General features: G+C 42.1%; 2 pseudogenes; one reads left to right on the top strand and one right to left on the bottom strand.

The window, feature by feature from the left end:
• Nucleotides 1-1,823: 1,823 nt before the first annotated feature.
• On the bottom strand, nt 1,824-4,674 carry LOC105005292 (annotated as a pseudogene).
• Nucleotides 4,675-6,844: 2,170 nt separating this feature from the next.
• On the top strand, nt 6,845-21,240 carry LOC105005293 (annotated as a pseudogene).
• Nucleotides 21,241-21,654: the final 414 nt, after the last annotated feature.

The following is a 21,654-nucleotide window of genomic DNA, read 5'->3' on the forward strand; positions in this document are numbered from 1 at the left end:
TTAGGGATTTATTATCTTTTATGTAAATATGTGTTAATTGTACATCTCTCAAATCCAAATGGCTTGTGAGAATATGAAAAGGTGCTGAACCTCGCTAGAAATTAAGGTAGTGAGAAATTTATAATAAAAATGAAATATTATTTCATACTCATCAGGTTGGCAAAAATCTAAAACTTCAACGATAGCAAATGTTGGAAAAGGGTATTGAAATTGGTACAGCCACTTTGGGGAGCAATTTATCTATTAAGATTGGAAATGCTCTGATTCCTACATCCCACAAAATCGACTCTTTGGTCTGTACCTTAGAGAAACAATTTGATTGCACCAGAAGATATATATGTTTGTGGCAGCATTACTTTTAATAGTGAAAAACTAAATCAACTGGAGACATTTAAATGTCATTAATAGAAGATCAGATTCATATATCATCAGGTATTCATAGAAGGGAATATTATACAGCAATTACAATGATGAATCACAGCTTTGGGTCTGCACAGTGATAAATCTTAAAAACAATTCAGAAAAGCTAATTGCAGGGTATGTAGAGTGTGACACCATTTAAATAGTTTTAAAACCTGCAAAATAGTGCCATATATTGTTTACAGATACATGAATATGCAGTTAAAGCATAAAACATGTACAAGAATGATTAATGATTCATGATCTTGGTTATTTCTGAAGAAGTAGAAAGAAGAATGAGATTGGAAAGAGAACATGCAGAAAGCTCTCAGTTGAATCTGCAATGCTTTTGTTCTCCAAAAAAATATCTGAAGGAAATGTGGCCAACTGTTAAGATTTAATTTGCTATAGATAGTGCTGGATATACTGGGTACTCATTATATCTTTTATATATTTTGATGAGAAATATGCCATAATAAAAATAATGTTAACAAGTGATGCATCTCTAGGGGTGTTTGTATTCTTGATTTAGCAAATTCTTCCTGACCTTCTGGGACAGAGAACTCAATAATGAACAAGATACACCCCACCCCCCGCAATCGTACATTGTGGTTCTCTAACTTTATTGTACGTCAGAATCATCTGGAAGGCTTGTTAAAACACACACTGCTGGGCCCACCAGGATTTCTGATTCAGTAGGTCTGGGATGGGCCTTGAGAATTTGCATTTCTAGCAAGTTCCCAGATGATGTTGCGGGTTTGGGGACCTCATGTCTCCTGACATTGTTTGAATACTATCGCGAGAGGACTTTATTCCTGCTATAAGAATTCCAAGAAGTGACGGGAGAAGTATTTTCTGGACCACATGCTCGGCCAAGTCTCTAAAGGCACAGTTATGCTACCTGCTCTGGGTCACAAGTGATACATCATCTTCCTGGCTTCTCAAGAAATGTCACTGCATCCCTGTAACCCCATCTTACTTGTGGCTGTGTATATTTCAATTTATTCCATTAAAATTTTGGCTCCTCTATACATCCTATTTGGTGTACACCTTATACAAAATATCAGTAGTAGTTACTCTCCAATATTGGAATTATGGTTAATTTTTAAATCTTTTTGCTTATCTGCATCATCTAACATTTCCATAATGAATATTTCCATCAAGGACAAGTATTAATTACATAATAATGATATTAAAATAAAATAAATATATATCAAACTGTGTTAGGCTCTGTGATGTGGGTGGAGCTTCTAAGAAGTAATATGGATATAGACTTGCCTTCAAGAGATTTATGATCTTGTTCATACATACACTGGAAAAACATTTCATAATAAGACAAGGTATTCAGGAAACAGTGTTCACTGAGAACTAAAAGTACAGTTGGCAAGTACTTTGGAAGAAAAAAATGACTAGGTTGAGTGAACCTAGAAGAAGCGTTTGGGCCCAGCCTTGGATGATAAACGTGCCAGAGCCTAAGCGGAGGGCAAGGGAGGATTCAAGGGTCTGTGCAAATCCCCAGGGTAGGTACAGGTGCTCAGTGAACACTATGAAGAATTGAATATTTACTGAATTCATACAGAAACTGCACTCTGGCACGAGTACACATCCAGCCACATCATAGTGGCTCATACCCAGGACACATAGACTGAAACCAAAATTAATTTCATTGTGGGTTCATGACAAGTCAGGTATGGGAGGAAATGTCTTTGCTTCTTTTACATGAGTTCTGCCTTGATGACTACATCCCTAAAGTGCATCTGTGAATTTGTAAAGAAAGACCCGTATGGACTGGACACACCTCTTCCTGGGTGTGTTCTCCTCCCCTTTTGCTCGAATTAAGATTGAGGAGTTCATCGTGGATTATTGTTCTTCTGGTTTCTCTGTTCAAAACCATACTTACCCGAAAGGAGTGTCTCTTCACTTCTTTATATTTGGGTTGTTTATATTTTTCTCTGTGTTAAAAAAGCCTGCACCACATCTACTTTATCCATTCATCTGTTGTTGGACATTTAGCTTGTTTCCATGTCCTGGCTATTGTAAACAGCGCTGCAGTGACAACTGGGGTGCAGACAGACAGCTACTGGGAATCTGCTGTACAGTACAGGGAACTCAATTCAGTGCTCTGTGATGACCTAGAGCATGGGAGTGGGGAGAAGTTCCAAAAGAGAAGGGATATATGGATATCATACATATATCACAATGCATATATCACTCTGTTGTACATCATAAACTAACCCAACATTGTTAAACAATTATACTCCAGTAAAAATAAAGTCTTCCCAGGTGGTACAGTGGTAAAGAATCCACCTGACAATATAGGAGGCACAGGAGATGCAGGTTTGATCCCTGGGTGGGAAAGATCCCCTGGGAGTAGGAAACTGCAACCCACTCCAGTATTCTTGCCTGGAAAATGCCATGTACATTGGAGCCTAGTGAGCTGGCATCCAAGGGGTTGCAAAGAGCTGGACACAACTGAGCACACACACACAAACACAAAAATAAAATACAACAGACCAAACAAAAAGCCTGAAGGCATCTACTTTTGGACAAGATAAAACAACAGGATCCAGATTTATCCTTCTGCCTTCAACAACTACAAAAGCAGATTAAAATATATGAAAAAATAGGTGCTGGGGTACAAGGAGGGCCTGGATGGGGGAGGCACATGAGGAAACTTTTGAGGGTGATGAATATATTCACTATCTTGATTATACTGATGATTTTATAAAATGTAGATTGTATACTTTAAATACAAGTTTATGTCAATTTTATCTAAATAAAACTGTTTAAAAAGTACTGGAAAGAAAAAAAAAAAAACCCAGCTTGGAAGCACAGGTCCATAAAACAAACAAACAAACAAAACAGTAAAACCTCCTATGCTATTCCTTGGGTAGTTTCCCTTTCTTTTAGCAAATTTTAAAAATTACTGTTAAGCAGAGGTGAAAAATACTCCTATGCTATTTAACTGAATAATCTCCCCTCTTTTTATAAGATCTGTTAAGCACTGGGATGCTAATAAAGTTAAAGCTCCTGGACCTTCACTTGTAGAGTTCTTTCCAAAGTTCTATAGCTAATTTTCTGTTTGTAATTGTGTTTTCTTTTTTTAAAAGGCCCCAAATTGTATTGTATAATATAAGATTCAGGCTCCATGAAACCTGGAGGCAACCCTAACTTTTTTTTCCCCCACACCGTACAGCTTGTGAGATCTTAGTTCCTCCACCAGGGACTGAATCTGCCCCCGGGCAGAGTACAGAGTCCTAACAACTGGGCAGACAGGGAATTCCCCAACCCTACTTTAAAAAAAAAGAAAAAAGATTTTATTATAGAGCAACATCCAGACTCCAGATCCAGCTGCCGAAGAGACCATGTTATGACCGTGTTATGCTGCGGGTACTTGTGGGCACAGCAGGCATCCATGGCTTCCCTCCCTTCAATTGGAGTGGGGATGGTAGTGGTGGGCAGGGGCTTCTTAAGGGTCCCTCTTACCACTTGGGTCTGGAGGCAGTATGATCTTCACTTTGATGCCCAGCACACCCTGTCTGAGCAGCATATGGAGCCAGCTGGTGTCTGCGTAGGAGTTAACAGGGTCTCCACTGTGGATCATCAGTCCATCCGTAACTTCATGGATTTAACCCTCTGTCCTCAGTTTCCCAGGCACTACAACCTAGCAGCCTTGGCCCCACTCTTCATGATGACCCATAGCACACTCCAACAAGCCCTCCTAGAAGTGTGTGCTGCAGACTCCGCCAGGGCAATGGCTCATGGAGCTCTCCTGTCTGCCTTTCCCCTGTAAAGTTCTACATGGCCCTCAGGGAAGCGAAATCTCTTCTGAAGCACAGCAGTTAATTCCTGAATCCGCAGGCCCTTCTCACCAATAACATTTCTGTGTCCAGGGAACCATGATAATGATTTCTGTCCTTGTTGGTTGAAGTCGGACTTCAACAGGGGCATCATCTTTGACCAGTACCCAAGTGAGAGGCTTGTTCAGTTCAGCCTTGAGGACGCCATCAGAGACCTCTTGGACACTGGCACTGCCATCTTGCCACCCGGCGCCATCTTAAGGAATGGCCCAATGCTGCTGTTAAATGACCTAAGGAGTGTGATGTGAGGAAATTGGTCCCATTGCTATTGCAGACAGAACACAAACACACAAAGAACTTTAGGACTATGGTGGTCTAGAGTACCATTCTCTCCTGGGATAAGCCTCTGTGAACTTGCTAACAGCCGCTGAGGAGCTGTGAATAATATTTCAGACTTCTTCACTTGCTTTCTCATCAACTGCTCGATCTAGAGGGACCCAAGTGTGACGGAGAAAAACTGACCCAATAAATGTAATTCGGCTTCAGTAGCTTCAGAATGCGTTTCCTGCCACCCTCAATGGCACTCTAGAATTGAGCAAGCAAAGTAGGCTTTGCCTTGGGTGCTCTTTGTGAATTTGCATTGGAGAATTTCAGTTCCAACCCCTTCAGAGTGGGTGTCCTGAAATGATCATGGAAATAGGATCTTTTACTACATTTTGGGCCACATTTCACACTGTTCCTTAGTAAAATATCCCTGCTCTTCCTCTCTGTGAACCACACCCCACTTTTCCCTCAGTACAAGTTTGGTGCCTTCTTCCTGGAATTGCCTTTGGATATCTATCTAGTGCTGAGTGAAATCGTCTTCCCTCAACCCGAGCACGTAAGATATGACTGTTCTTGAAGCTTTTAGGAGTTTAGACCCCAACTCCTATAACCATGTGATCTTGCTGCTGCTGCTGCTAAGTTGCTTCACTTGTGTCCGACTCTGTGCGACCCCATAGACGGCAGCCCACCAGGCTCCCCTGTCCCTGGGATTCTCCAGGCAAGAACACTGGAGTGGGTTGCCATTTCCTTCTCCAATGCATGAAAGTGAAAAGTGAAAGTGAAGTTGCTCAGTCGTGTTCGACTCATAGCGACCCCATGGGCTGCAGCCTACCAGGCTCCTCTGTCCATGGGATTTTCCAGGCAAGAATACTGGAGTGGGATGCCATTGGGTAAGTGATCATTTTTCCGAGCAGAGAGTCCCCAAATAATAATTCATTTTCCACACTCATATGTGTTAATTCTATAATTAAAATATTTTATGATGTCTATAACAATTCCTACTGATGGCCCAGAGTTGGCATGAAACTTAACTGAGATAATATATGTAAATATCTTTCATAAGCTAAAAATGCTGTACAAACATAAGGTACTGGCACAGATGATGTTTCAAATATTTAATGACCGGTAGGCACTGGCCTTGACCAATCAGAATAGTCTTCAATCACAGCACTGGAGCTCAGTCAGGTAGGTTTCCTAATGGGCCAAATATTAACTCTTTAGTCAGTAAATTAAAGGAAGGTTTGCTGTTTCCTGAAGGAGAATAGTGGTCTAATGGAAGGCAACTCGGGGAGGTAGCAACTATATTCTTTTTCAGATTCTTTTTCCTTATAGGTTATTACAAGATACTGAATATAGTTCCCTGTGCTATTGAGTAGGTCCTTGTTGGTTATCTATTTTATGTATAGTAGTGTATAAATGTTAATGCCAACCTCCTAATTCATTCCTCCTCCCTTTCCTTTTGGTAGCCATAAATTTGTTTTCTATGTCTGTGAGTCTCTTTCTGTTTTATAAATATGTTCATTTCTATCTTTTTTTGTTAAGATGCCACATATAAGCAATACCATATGATATTTGTCTTTCTCTGTCTTACTTACTTCACTTATGATAATCTCTAGGTTCATCCTTGTTGCTGCAAATGACATTATTTCATTCTTTCTTATGACTGAGTATTCCACATCTTCTTTATTCATTAATCTGTCAATGGTTATCTAGGTGTTTCTGTGTCTTGGCTATTGTAAATAATGCTGCAATGAACATTGGGATGCATGCATTTTATAAAATATTTTTGAACAAAAATGAAACACAACACATAAAATTTTGTGGAATGAAGTTAAATCAGCTCTTAAAGGGAAATTTATAGCATTATAAATTAGCTTATATTAGAAGAAAGGTCTTAAATCAACAGACTAAGCATCCATCTTAAGAAACCAAGAAAAGCAAAGTAAGCCAAATGAAGGTGGAAGGAAGGAAATAATAAAGCGAGAAAAAAAAAAGCCACTTAAAACTGAAAAATAATAAAATCAGTAAAATCAAAAGCTGGTTCTTTGAAAAGATCAATGAAATCAAAGTACTATTAATAACAATTAAAAAATAGAAAAGACACAAATTACTGATGTCATTAAAGACCTCAGAGATGTTAAAAAAAAAAGTACTCTAAATAACCCTATGTATATAAATTCAATAACTTAGATGAAATGGACCAATTCCTTAAAAGCCACAAAACTCCAAAACTCACCCAAAGAAGAAATAGGTAACATATGTATTAAAGAAATGGAATCCACAGGTTAAAAACCTTAAAAACAAACAAACTTCCAGACCCAATGGCTTCACTGGTAAGTTCTATCAAACTTTAAAAAAACAAATAGCACTATTTCTATACAATCTCCTCCAGCAAACAGAAGGGAAGGGAAAGGAACACTTCCCAACCCATTTTATGAGGCTAGAATTGCCGTGATACCAAAAAAACTAGACAAAGACAGTACAAGAAGAGAAAATTATAGACCACTATCCCTCATGAACAGTACACAAAAATCGTGAAACAGCAACAACAACAACAACAAACTAGAAAATCAAATCTAGCAATATATAAAAAGACTACTACTCCATGACCAAGTGGGATTTATCCTAGACATGCATGACTGGCTCCAAATATAAAAATCAATCAGTGTAATTCACCATATTAAAAAACTAAAGAGGAAAAATGACTTGAGTATATCCAACAATGCAGAAAAAGCATTTGAAGTCATCCAGCATCCATTCATGATAAAAACTCTCAGCGATATAGAAATAGAAGGAAATTTCCTTAATTTGATAAAGGCCATCTACAAAATACCTACAGTTAATGTAATGTTTAATGGTGAAATACTGAATGCTTTCCCCTAATATCAGGAACAAAGCAAAGATGTCCTTTCATCACTCCTATTCAGTGTAATACAGGAAGTCCTAGTCAGTGCAATAAGTCAGAGAAAGTAGCAATAAAAGGCATACAAAAGCATATGAAAGAAAATATGGCCTTTCTGGCAGTGACGACCTCCCCATGAGAACGTGACTTTCGCAAAGGATCACCTTCATCCCTCTCCAGAAGTGGAAAAGAGGAAACACAGGAAGAAGTGCCTGATGCAGAGCTCCAATTTGTATTTCATGGATGTGAAATGCCCAGGATGCTATAAAATCACCACTATCTTTCGCCATGCACAAATCATAGTTTGGCTGCTCTATTGTCCTCTGCCAGCCTATAGGAGAAAAGCAAGGCTTACAGAGGATGCTTCTTCAGATGGAAGCAGCACTTAAAGTACCCTGTATCAGGATGAATGGGAAACCATCCCAATAAACACATTTTGGATACAGAAAAAATACAGAATATTGTGTATTTGTAGATGACATGATTTTCTACATAGAAAATCCCAAGTAATTTACTAAAAACTCTTAGATTAACAAATGAAGGGACTCCCATGGTGGTCCAGTGGCTAAGACTCTGAGCTCTCAATGCTGACGCCCTTGGTTTGATCCCTGGTGGGGGAACTAGATCCCACATGCCACAAAAGACCCTGTGCAGCCAAATAAATAAATAAAAATAAATATTTTTTTAAAAAAATGAAGTTAGCACAACTATAAGAGATAAGGCTAATTCACAAAACGATTATATTTCTATATGTTTAAACAATTCGGAAATCAAAATTCAAAATATATTTCATTTAAAAAATTTAAAAGAGAAATACTTAAATATAAATTTAACAAAACTTGTTCAGGATCTGCATGCTGACAACTATAAACACTAAAGAAAGATATCAAAGGACATAAATAAATGGAGAAACATACTGGATTCATGGATTGGAAGATCCAATTTAGTTGAACATGCCAATTTTCTCCAAGAAATCAATAGATTTAATACAATTCCAATCAAAAGTCTAATCAAAAGTAAGATTTCTGCAGATATAGACAAGCTGGTTCTTACATTTATTTGGAAAGGGGAAGGGAGCAGAATAGCCAACACAATTTTGAAAAAGAAGGATCAAGTAGGAGAAATCAGTCTACCCAATTTTAAAACTTACTATAAAGGAAGAATAATCAAGATTCTGTTCTAATAAGGTGGATGATACTGGAGCCTATTATACAGAGTGAAGTAAGCCAGAAAGAAAAACACCAATACAGTACCCTAATGCATATATATGGAATTTAGAAAGATGGTAACAATAACCCTGTGTACAAGACAGCAAAAGAGACACTGATGTATAGAACAGTCTTATGGACTCTGTTGGAGAGGGAGAGGATGGGAAGATTTGGGAGAATGGCATTGAAACATATATAATATCATGTATGAAACGAGTTGCCAGTCCAGGTTCGATGCACGATACTGGATGCTTGGGGCTGGTGCACTGGGACGACCCAGAGGGATGGTATGGGGAAGGAGGAGGGAGGAGGGTTCAGGATGGGGAACACATGTATACCTGTGGCGGATTCATTTAGATATTTGGCAAAACTAATAACAATATTGTAAAGTTTAAAAATAAAATAAAAAAAAAGATGCTGTGGTGCGGGTGGAGGGATAGAGGCAGAGACCAATGGATCAGTCTGTATCAAACAACTGAGTCAGAAAATGTCAATTACTGACAAAGGTAAAACAGCAATTCAATGGTTAAAAGATAGTCTATTCAACATATGATGTTGGAATAACTGAACATCCAAATGCAAACGTATGCCACAAGAAGCTAAAGTCAAAAAAATCTTGACCTCAATCTCACACTTCATTGAAAAATAGATCATAGATGTAAAGTGTAAAACTATAAAACTTTCACAAGAAATTAGACTAGAAATGTTCATGACTGGGGATCAGGGAGCTTTCTTAGACTTGATATCAAAAGCACAACCCAGAAAAGAAAAAAACGGACAAACTGGACTTTATTAAAATGAAAACCTTTTGCTTTGTGAAAGACATCAAGAGAATGGAAAGCTATAGATGTGGGGGGAAGTATTTTCAAATCATATACCCAACAAAGGACTTGTATCTAGAAAAACTCTCAAAACTCAATAGTAGGAAAGCAAACAACCCAACTAAAAACGAGGAGAACATCTTGTTACAGTTTAATTCTTATAATCCTTAAAACAAAAGTTGTTTAGTTGCTAAGTCACGTCTGACTCTTTGCTACTGCGTACACTGTGGCCTGCCAGGCCCCTCCATACCTATCATTTATTGATGTATCTATTTTCGGCCGGTCTGGATCTTCATTGCCGTGTGCTGGCTTTGTCTATGTGGTGAGCTGGGGCCACCCTCCAGTTTCGGTGCTTGGGCTTCCTGTTGTGGTGGCTTCTCTTGTTGTGGAGCACGGGCTTTAGGGGCATGGACTTCAATAGTTGTGGCTTGAGGGCTCTAGAGCACAGACGAAGTAGCTATGCCACATGGGCTTAGCTGCTCGACAGCATATGGGATCTTCCTGGAACAGGGATCAAACCAGTGTCCCCTGCATTGCAAGGCAGATTCTTAACCACTGTACCACCAGGAAAGCCCCCAAAGATACCTATCTTGATAGGAAATGATGACCAATGCCTTTCGTTTGGTTTCAATGCCATTTTAAAATATAGTGCTTTCTGGATAATTTACATTATTATGAAGTGAAGTGAAGTCGCTCAGTCGTGTCCGACTCTTCACGACCCCATGGGCTGCAGCCTACCAAGCTCCTCCTCCCATGGGATTTTCCAGTCAAGAGTACTGGAGTGGGTTACCATTTCCTTCTCCAGGGGATATTCCCCACCCAGGGATTGAACCCAGGTCTCCTGCATTGTAGACAGACACTTTACTGTCTGAGCCACCGGGGAAGTCTTTACATTACTGTAGGTGGGAACAAAAATAATTGAGGTTTAAAATTAATTCTGTTTAATATCAATATTACAGGAAAAGTATAAGTAAGCACTTTATTCACTTCAGTTTGATTTAAGTGATCAGCTCTTCTAGATCAGCCCCTTAAATATGAATTCCATATTCCTTCCACTGTGCTTTGCCCAGTTCCTGTGCATATCTTATCACAGAACCTTTCTTATTTTACAGTATTAACGTGTCTCCTGAGGGTAGTTTTCACTTTATTTCCAAGCCCTAGCATAGTAACTGGCAGGTAGTAACCAGTCAGTGTGTTTGCTGAATAATTAAAGACTTGTAAAGAAAAAGTAAAATTATTGATGAAATAATTAAATGGCAACAATAATTAAATGGCAACAACCAAAAATTCTGATAATATTACCATGCTTTTAGAATGGTCCCTGATGTGATACTGCTATATTTAAAATGGATAACTAACAAAGACCTACTGTATAGCACAGGGAACTCTGCTCAGGTAACTGGCAGCCTGGACAGGAGGTTGAAGGAGAATGGATACATGTATATATATGGCTCCACAGCCTTGCCATCAGTAGATACTGCCAGGCTTTTGTCGCTACTGATGTTTTTTTCATCCGATGAGCTATATAATAGGATCTCAGTGAAAAGTGAAAGTGAAAGTCACTCACTCATGTCCGACTCTTTGCAATCACAGTCCGTGGAGTTCTCCAGGCCAGAATACTGGAGTAGGCAGCCTTCCCCTTCTCCAGGGGATATTCCCAGCCCAGGGATCAGACCCACATCTCCTGTATTGCAGGTGGGTTCTTTACCAGCTGAGCCACAAGGGAAACCCAGTATATATGGCTGAGTCCCTTCACTCTTCTCAACTCAATTCCAAAGGAGAAAATAAATATTAAGTCAATAAATAGATTTAAAAAAACAACAACAGCAAAAAAAAAACAAAAAACAAAAAACAACCCAAACCACACCTTCTATATGCAGGCTCAGCAACTCAAAGAGTAATTATCCTACTTATTGTTGGTTTAAAACTCAACATTCAAAAACCTAAAATCATGGCATCCGATCCCTTAAGACTCTTAAGAGTCTTCTCCAACACAACAATTCAAAAGCATCAGTTCTTCAGGGCTCAGAGTAATGTCTCTGCTTTTTAATATGCTGTCTAGGTTGGTCATAGCTTTTCTTCCAAGGAGCAAGAAACTTTTAATTTCATGGCTGCAGTCACTATCTGCAGTGATTTTGGAGCCCAAGAAAATAAAGTCTGTCACTGTTTCCCCACTTATTTGCCATGAAGTGATGGAATCGGGTTTGAGCAGGCTCCGGGAGTTGATGATGGACAGGGAAGCCTAGTGTGCTGCAGTCCATGGGGTCGCAAAGAGTCGGACACGACTGAGCAACTGAACTGAATTGAATTATCCTATACAATCATACAATCGTGCTTCAGGTTTTTAGAGCAACGGGTTGAACTGAAAAAGCTAGACAGGGGTGCTTTCTGATGTGAAATTGTTACCATTCAGAGGTTTACTGTGTTGTTTTTATTCTTTGACTTAATTTCATTTTCTATTTCAGGCTGGATTTATTGATAAGCACTCTGAGGCTATTTTTGTAAAAAAAAAAAAGTGTGTATTAAGAGTTCACTGCTGCTGCTGGTGTTAAGTCGCTTCAGTCATGTCCGACTCTGTGCGACCCCATAGATGGTAGCCCACCAGGCTCCCCCATCCCTGGGATTCTCCAGGCAAGGACACTGGAGTGGGTTGCCATTTCCTTCTCCAATGCATGAAAGTGAAGTCGCGCAGTCCTGTCCGACTTTAGCGATCCCATGGACTGCAGCCTACCAGGCTCCTCCACCCATGGGATTTTCCAGGCAAGAGTACTGGAGTGGGTTGCCATTGCCTTCTCCATAAGAGTTCACAGTGGGTTACAAATGATGTTTTCTTTTTGCATCCTATTGTTTTTTTTAAAATTCTGTAGTGAACATGTATTACTTTATAAACCAATAACCTAAATAAATTATAAGAACCAAAGTCAACTGCTAACTGGAGTATCTTCCACATAGAAAAATTTCTGGACCATGTTTTAATTTATAGGCAAGAATGGGCTTAGTTACTCTAGGTATGATATCTAGTGGTTGTAAAATGAGTGCTTCTAAAAGGGTTTCAGAGTTCCCTTAAAAGGTTGTGTAAACAATTTGGCAGTTCCTCAAAAAGTTAAACAGAATTGCCATATGACCCAGCAATTCCACTCCTATGTGTATACCCAAAAAAACTGAAAATAGGTGTTCAAATAAGTAGGGCTTCCCTGGTAGTTCAGCTGGTAAAGAATCCGTCTGCAGTGTAAGAGACCCCGGTTCAATTCCTGGGTTGGGAAGATGCCCTGGAGAAGGGATAGGCTACCCACTTCAGTATTCTTGGACGTCCCTTGTGGCTCAGCTGGTAAAGAATCCGCCTGCAATGCGGGAGACCTGGGTTCAAATAAGTACATATACACTCATGTTCACCACAGCATTATTTACAATTGCCAAAAGCTGGAAACACAACTCACATGTTATCAACTGATGAACTGATGAAAAAATATTAATACCGACGTAAGGGGATATCACCCAGCCATAAGAAAGAATGAGTATTGACACATGCTACATCATGAATTTACCTTGAAAACATTGCTATGTGAAAGCAGGCAAACAGGAAAGGTCACGTTTTATATGATTCCATTTATATGAAATATCCAAAATAGGTAAACCTAAAGACAGAAGGCAGGTAAGTGGTTGCAAGGCCCTAGAGGAAGGGAAGGATGGGGAGTGACTGCTTAACATGTATTGTGTTTCCCTTTGGGGTGATAAAAATGTTTGGAACTACATAGATGTGTCACTGAACTATGTTCTTTAAAATGCTTAATTCTGTGTTCTGTGACTTTTACCTCAATTTTTAAAAAAGAGATGAAGTGTGTCCCTGCAGTCTTCTTCACATTTGCAGCAAAAATCTTTGTTTTTCAAGGAAATTATAAAGGATAAATTTAGTTTAGCCCATATCTGAATAGTTAAGAACTCTGAGTGGCATGAGAATTAATCAGTGATATGCACTTTTTTGAAAGTGATCTGAATAGTCTAAAAATGTTCAGAGGAATTGAGTAGTCGGAATGGTTACAAATCAGCATAATGAACTCCCTTTGTATAGGCTATTCATGTGTGAAAAGAATCTCTTGAACCCTAACGGTCCTTGCAATTCTTGGGATCCAGTGCCTGTCAAAGGTACCTTTTTGTTGTGATGTTGGTTTAAGCGTGAGAGAAGTAAAGGTGAGGTGTTACCTACAAAATTCGACTTTGGGGCCTGGAATGTTTCTAAAAATTTTGAAATCTTAGGCTTCTCTCTTCACTTAACGATGGTTCTTTCAAACATCTGATTTTTTAAAAAAAATTCTTGGACTACCTCGTTTTTCCTTTGAAAGTATGTAAGACCCTCTTCATGATGCCTAGCAAATGACTATCCTTTAAAAAAAAAATCAACACAAAGTCATTTACTGAAACTCACTGTTTGAATTTTCCATTTCTGTGTTATTTACTCTTAACCATGATCCTGAAAATTTCAGATCGAAGTCCTGAGCTGGCTATTTTCTGCCCTCTCCAAACTCACTCTTACCTTCTCCTAGCATATCCTGTACCCCGGCAGGCTGACCTATACGGATTTCAATAGGTTCCAGAGTCTGTGACTTCCTGTAGGGTTCAGCCAATGGGAGGCACGTGCTGGAGGTCAGAGGGCAGGGGCAGAGAGTGCTCTTTGCATGCTGCCGGTTGACTGTGGGTGTGTTCTGTGTTGTGTTCTTACAGAAGACAGTCACTAATGTTGTGTAACCCTCTCACACATGACTTCAGCAACATCCTTCCCTGTATTCCAGATATTTCTCTTTGTTGCCCTTTCTGACTTATGGGTTTGTTTAAGGTTCCACACTGCTTTTAGTCCTCTGGTGCTATGTTGTCTGTTCCTGGTTTCCCTCAGCTCTGCACAAGCGAAGTCGCTCAGTCGTGTCCGAGTCTTTGCGACCCCATGGACTGTAGCCTATGAGGTTCCTCCATCCATGGAATTTTCCAGGCAAGAATACTGGAGTGCGTTGCCATTTCCTTCTCCAGGGGATTTTCCTGACCCGGGGATTGAACCCGGGTCTCCAGCATTGCAAGCAGAAGATTTTACCATCTAAACCACCGGGTCCAGAGCAAAATGAAAACGCAGAACTTTTCGTTCAAAAACCACAATGAATTTCAAGATGGCGACCACTATCGCCATCTTGATTGAACAGTGCTGGGACCTTCTAAGTGCGGGGTCTAATGTGACTACACAAGCTGCATATACACGAAGCCCGCCCTTCTTGCACAGTATTTTAAACAATTCTTACCCGAAATGCTCCTCTGTTACCTGTTGAAGTGTGTTGGCCAGGTTAATTTTCTAATATGAGGTCTTAAGTGTTCTCTTTCCCATTAAAAAAAAAAAAATTGTGACTCCATTGGGGCTTCTGGAACAGTAGTTGTGATCTATATTTAGATTTAAAAACTGTGCAGTTTAAAACTTTTTTAGTAGATTTGCATCTCCAGTAGGAAATTCACTTACTTTTTCTTCCTCAACGTTATACCGAAAAAAGCCACTCATTTGCGAACCAGCGGGGGCCACCATCATAACCCTTGAGTCTGATTCACCATGGGCTGGTACCCTAGCTGAAATGTGTGACTCCCAAGCATGCCTTCTAGGCAGGTGCAGGAATTTTTAGCAGGAATTTCAACCAATGTGTTGCTTTTGTGTGTATGTGTGTGTGTGTGTTGTTGTTGTTTTTTTTTTTGGTACCAGATACAGAATCTACCAAATAGGCTAGCTTTTTCTCCTCCCTCTTGGAAATAAGACTTAAACTGAGAACCGTCTCATAGTCTGGAACCTATTTTCTCTCTCTGGCTAGAAACTTGCCTGAGATAGCGATCTCTTAGTATTACTAAATAAACACCAGTTAGGCCTCCTGTCTTGAGTAAGGCCTGCTCTCTCAACACCGTCTTTAACAGACTTGGGGGTTAAGGTGACAGTCCACATATCATGCTATCTTATTGGTTTCAAAATGGGAGTCCCATAAGCCCTCTTGTGCCAGGACTTTTTGCTTTTGTTGCTTTGGTAGCAAACAAACATGAGTTTCAGAAATACTCTACAACTCTTGTGTTTCACTGCTTGAACTTGCCACAGGCTTTTTTGCCCTTGACCACTGAGCCTTCTTCAACAACTGTGGGAGTTACATCCATCACTTGTTTCTTTTCTTTTTTTTTTTAGCTTTTTATTTTGTGTTGGGTATAGCCGATTAAGAATGTTGTGATAGTTACAGGTGAAGAGTGAAGGGACTCAGCCATATATATACATGTATCCATTCTCCTTCAACCTCCTGTCCAGGCTGCCAGGTTACCTGAGCAGAGTTCCCTGTGCTATACAGTAGGTCTTTGTTAGTTATCCATTTTAAATATAGCAGTATCACTCGTTTCTAAGGTATACACTGATGGGTTCTACACACACAGTCCATTGATTTGGTCATGTTGCATCTCAGAGCCTTGGATAGAGCAGGAAGCAGAAGTGGGATTTCCGTGTTTTTCTGCCCATTTCTCCACGCCTGGTTTTCCCAGTTTTTATTCTTTTAAAAAAAATTTTGGCCATGCACTCCGCATGTGGAATCTTAGCTCCCAATAAGGGATCAAACCCAAGCCTCATGCATTGGAAGCATAGAGCTCTAACCACTTAACTGCCAGGGAAGTCTCAGTTTTTAAGAAACTCTCCTGAACAGTCACCTTTAATAAAAAGTATTATACAGAAAAGTTCACTTCTTTGAAGATTTACCAAATATATTGTCTCATCTTTTCTCTGAAATGCAAATTTTCTCTCAAGAACAAACTTTCATTTCAAAAGGGGGTCATATGAAAAAAAAAATCCAACTGTTTAAATCCGGAGCATAGAAAAATTACTCCTAGAACAATACACAGAATGTTCATTGGGCCTAAAACATTTCATTTGTTTGTGAATCGGCTACATTCCCATTCATTTGGGGTCTGTTCTTGAGCTAGGCAAATAACCAGTGTGGCCACAAAAATGAGCCTTCTCTTGTGAAAGCCAACAACAGAATTGCTTAGACTTTTAGTCTGGATGGCTGGAAGGGCCTGAGAGGTCTTATACCCAAACTACAAATGAGGAAACTCAGGACAACGTTTCTGGACTGGGTGACAGAACTGATGCACAGAGTTGAGAATTTTGCCCAAGGTATCAGATTCCTAATCCATGCAATTTTGAAGTGGCTCTATGGAGACACACAGTTTGGGGGAAAATTGGCCCCCCATTTTAATGTGCCTGTTCCTCCATCACCCATTCCTGCCATTTTCTTTCCTGTACATTGTTCTCTGTGTGGTTAAGTGGGGGAGGGTGCTTAACAATTACCTATCTACTTTGCTCTCTGTGATGTTCATTTCTGCCCCTTCCCTGGTTTACCTTCCAGACACAGGAGTTGCTCCAAATGTCTTATAGTGACAAAATTGCCATCTTTACCTATCTCCTATAAGCCACTACTGTATTATGACAACAATTTAAAAAAAGTTCATCGTTACTGATAACCTTTCATAGTAATTAAATAAGCCTGATCATTTTAAATTTCAGTGCTTTAAAATAGTTATTTTATTTTTAAATTTATTTCAGACTTATTTGAAACATTCAGCAGAAGTAGGATAAACAGTATTATAGACAGTTCCACCAATTACCCAAACTTTGCTAATCTTATTGTATTTATCTTTTGGGTTTGGGAGAGAGGCCTGGAGTATTTGAAAATAAATCCAAAACAACTTTCATCCTAAATTCTTCATTATGCATGAAAAGATAAGAACTCAAGAAAAAACATAACCACAATACCATCAAGTCTAACAAAAATTAATAATTTCTTGACATCTATATCAAGTTGACATTTTCTTTCCCTGATTGTCTCAACAATGTCTTTTAAACAATTGGTTTATTCTAATCACAGCCACACAAGATCTAAACATTGCATTTGGTTTACTATGCCTTTTAAAACTCATTATTCACAGGCATTTGACTTTCACTTCATTTGACCAAGGAAGAATTGTATGGTCCCAGTTCATAGATGGGTGAACTGGGGCTCAGAAAGGTTAAGAAATCTTTCCAGGTTCTCATTGCTTAGGGCATGACCCAGAATTTGAATTAAGATCTGCCTAAGGCTTCCCTGGTGGCTCAGATGGTAAAGAATCCGCCTGCAATGCAGGAGACCTGGGTTCAATCTCTGGGTGAGGAAGATCCCCTGGAGAAGGAAATGGCAACCCACTCCAGTATCCTTGCCTGGAGAATTCCATGGACAGAGGAGCCTGGTAGGGTATAGACCGTGGGGTCGCAAAGAGTCGGACACGACTGTGCAACTAACCACAGTTTAAGTCCCCAAACTCTTTTTCACTCCTTCCTCTTCAGGCTACCAGGGTTTTTCCTGCATTGGAGAGAGGCAAAAGGCCTAGTGGTTAAGGGAGTGTTTGGGCTCAGGTTGGCCTGGATGCAAACTGGAGCAAGTTACATAATCTCTCTGATCCTCCTCTTCTGTCTGCATCTGTAAAATAAGATTAATGATGATGGTTTGGGGCTGATAAAATAGGAGAAAGCACATATAGAATTTAGCATAGTGCTAGGCACATAGAAAGTACTCAGTAAACCTTAGCTATTATTTCTAGTGTAGAGGAGGAGAAAGAATCACAAACAAGTTTTCTGCTTTTGTTAGTAGTCCAGGAGTGGTGCTTCATCACTGTTACTACAAACCTGTTTAGGATTGAATCTGAAGGGGTAGAGAGGTTGGGAGTAGGGGGTTGATTCTGCCTGAATTGGAGAAGAAAGCCCTGGACATAAAAATTTAAATAGGCGTCCGAAGAGTTCTCCAGAGACCTCAGCTGGACAACAGTTGAACATGTCTTCTGACCTTCCACAGAGGGAAAACTGGTAGGAGTAGAGATGGAAGGAGGGAGACGTCTCAATGTTTATTCGAATTTGGAACCATTATAAATGCATCAAATTCCAAGAAAATGAATTTCATTGAAAAAAACAACCCTCTCTTATCATGGGGTAAATGCTGAGAATGGAAAAACTAAGATCTAATGACAATAATAATAGTAATAATAATAATGAAAGTGAAAGTGTTAGTGGCTCAGTGGTGACCAATTCTTTGCAACCCCATGGACTGGGGCCCACCAGGCTCTTCTGTCCATGGGATTCTCCATGCAAGAATACCGGAGTGTGTTGCCATTTCTGTCTCCAGGGGATCTCCCCAACCCAGGGATCAAACCCCCATCTCCTGTGTCTCCTGCATTGGCAGGCAGATTCTTTACCATTTGAGCCACCAGTGAAGCCCCCAAACAGAACCAATGCCTGGAGGTGGCAGGGATCAAACCCGGGGCCTCATACATGCAAAGCATGTGCTCTACCAGTGAGCTATACCCCATTCCTGTCCCCTTACAGTTTTTGCAGCCCTGGGAAGGCTTCTGTCATCTCAGGCAGGTTTCGCACCAGGATGGGACTATTTCAGCCTGACACTGATTTCAAAGATCCCAGGTAATATTTTAACCTTAGTCACCCTCCCTCTGACACTCATTCTAAAAGTCCAGAACCAGTGCTCCCAGATTTGGGGTTGTTGAGGGCTGGATCTGTTGGCTAACTAAATCCTTTGTAATGTGTATTGTCTGTGCATTTATAGGTGCTGTCAAAGTTTACTAGGCCCTAGGCAGTTTTTGATGGTAAGACTCTGAGGCCCTGATTTTCTAGAGTCCTTGGGAAGAGAGGGTAAAAAACCCCACTCACAAGTAACCAAGAACTTGCCTAGACTCTGTTCTAAGGCCTTTACATGTACAAACTCATAAAAATTTCACAAAACACTACACTGCGGGTACCATTATTCTGATTTTACAAGCAAAAAACTGAACCAAGTGGGGTTAAGTAACTTGCCTAATAAGGTCAGAGCCTGCCCGGCTAACAACTGGGCTTACTACCCCTCTGTTGGTAGTGGGCTAAGCATGTAGGGGTCCTTGGAAGGCGACACGGGCATCCTAGGCTGTGCAGCAGCAATACTTTAGGTCCCCAATCCTTCCTTTTAGCTTAGGAGCAAGAAAGACCAGGGTGTCAATTTCCTCACTGACCTTAGGCAGGTTACTTACTCCCTTCAAGTCTCAGGTTCCTTATCTGCCCCAGGGAGGAGTTTTAGATTAAAAGACCTCTCCCTGCATTACAAGTGTGGGTGTGTGCCGGGGGTGGGAGGTGGTGGAGCTGAGGTTTCTGGGCGGTACTGCCGCTGCCTTTCCTAGGTCTCTTGAGGAAACAGGGTGTTTTGAGGTTTTGTCCTCGTCAACTCCCACCCAGGAGGTCCGGTCCCCAGTCAGTGATGGCGCTCAAGCTTGGCTATTCCTCCTCCACTTGGAAAAGGGCTGCCACTGCGGCCAGCTTCGGCCACAGCCCCGCTGCCGCGAGGTCGAGGGTGGGTCTTTTCTCTCTGAGGGAGTTAGAGCTGAGACTGTATCCTTAGGAAGGCTTCTTGGAGGTAGTGACAGTGAGTCGAGTCTGAAGGTCTAGCAGGAGTTAGTAAGAAGAGGTGGAGGGGGAAGGGTTACCCCCGCCCCCAGCCACAGAACAAAGAAGCACTACCCTGCTTACAGTAGAGGAGGAGGAGCCGTGAGAGTGGAGGTCTGTAGGGGCGAGATCGCGCGGGGGCTTCGGAGCTTTATTCTAAGAGCAAATGGGAGGGGTTTGAAGGAGTGTAGTCCGGAGTTGTAGGAAGATTCTTCTGGACACTTAGGAAGAATGGGTCGGAGGTGGGGCAGGAGGCCATCGCAGAAAGCAATCGGGTTGAAAGATGACCTACGACTGAGGAATCAGAATCTTTCTCAAACCCCACGACACTGTGCGCTGTCCCTCGACTTTCTTTGATTCTGTGGAAGGGCTCCCTAAAAGGGTAGGGCACCGGCCAAAAGCTCATAGAATGAAAAGAGCGCAGAGCCCCCTCTTCTTTCGGGGGCTCTCTGGCCCAGGTGCCCCAGAATTTATAGGGTTATGCGGGAGAACTCAACACTGCTGAAGATGGAGAACCGTTACCCCTCAAAATACACAAAAACCTCGGCCGCTTTTGGCAGCAGCCTTCTCTGCCCATGACCTCATGCTTTAAGCTCCCATATAGCCTTCCCCCGCCCTGTCCACACCCGGCGCCCGAGTGGGGGTGGGGGTGGGGGACAGTGGCGAAGGTCCGGGGAGCGGGAGCACCTTATTTGTGCTGCCCGAAGATTTGGGGGAACGGGCGCAACGATTTTCCCATAGTGAAAAACGCATGGTTTAACTTTCTCCGGAGCAAAAAGCACTCGCTGTCTTGTGGGACCTCAACGAGAGAGATGCCCCCTACCCGGCTCGAGGTGGTCTGTGCCACCCAACCATCTTTGGTTCACGTTTCCCTGAACTCGTGAAGCCTCCTGGAAAGGCTGGCGTCCCAGGATGGATCGAAAGGCCGGCTGCGCCTTTGAGGGACCAGGGGGCTGTCCGGCTCTCGCCCCCCTGGCGCCGCCGAGGTTTGAACCCTTGGCTCGCCTTTCAGCCCGCGCCCTGCCCCCTGCTCGCAGCTGCTCTCGGCTCGGGTGCAGCGGTTTCCCCCGCAGAGGAGGAGGAGGAGACTGAGCGAGGAGCGGCTCCCGGCTCGGGTTTCCGCACCAATGCCGAGCAGCCCCGGGCGGCCCCCGGCGGCCGGCCCTCCTCCCCGGCACCACGTTCCACAGTCATGGCGCACGAGGAGGGGCGAGCGCGCGCCGCGGCGGCACTCGCGCCCCCTCCCCTCCCCTCCGCCGCCCGGTTCCGGCCCCTCTCCTAGGCAACCTCCCTCCCCGGCCTGCTGCGCAGCGGAGATGGAGACCCCTCCCCAGAGGGCTGCCGTTCCAGCGCCGACTGCAGCACCCCCTCCCCGCCCCCATAGGGGCGGAGGGACGGGAGCCGCGCGCTTCGCGAACCTCCAGCCCCTTCCCGGGAGCCTCAGCCCCTCTCCCAGCCCCATTGAGGCCGGGTGCAGTGGTGGGTAGGCGCAGACCGTCTCCTCGCAGCCCACTCAGACCTTGGCATCTCTGCAGCCCCTTAAAAAATAAACAGAAAACCCAAAGCCCAGTCGTTAGATTGCAAAGCGCGTTACAATAACCGGGACGGCTACGCAGGAAACAATCCTGCACTGGTCCGGGTCTCGAGCGGCAGCTCCCCGGCCACGCCGCCTTCTCCCGGGCCTCGATTTTCCGGC

This window comes from Bison bison, unplaced genomic scaffold (genome assembly GCF_000754665.1).
Source record: "Bison bison bison isolate TAMUID 2011002044 unplaced genomic scaffold, Bison_UMD1.0 scf7180017864487, whole genome shotgun sequence".
Lineage (NCBI taxonomy): Eukaryota > Metazoa > Chordata > Mammalia > Artiodactyla > Bovidae > Bison > Bison bison.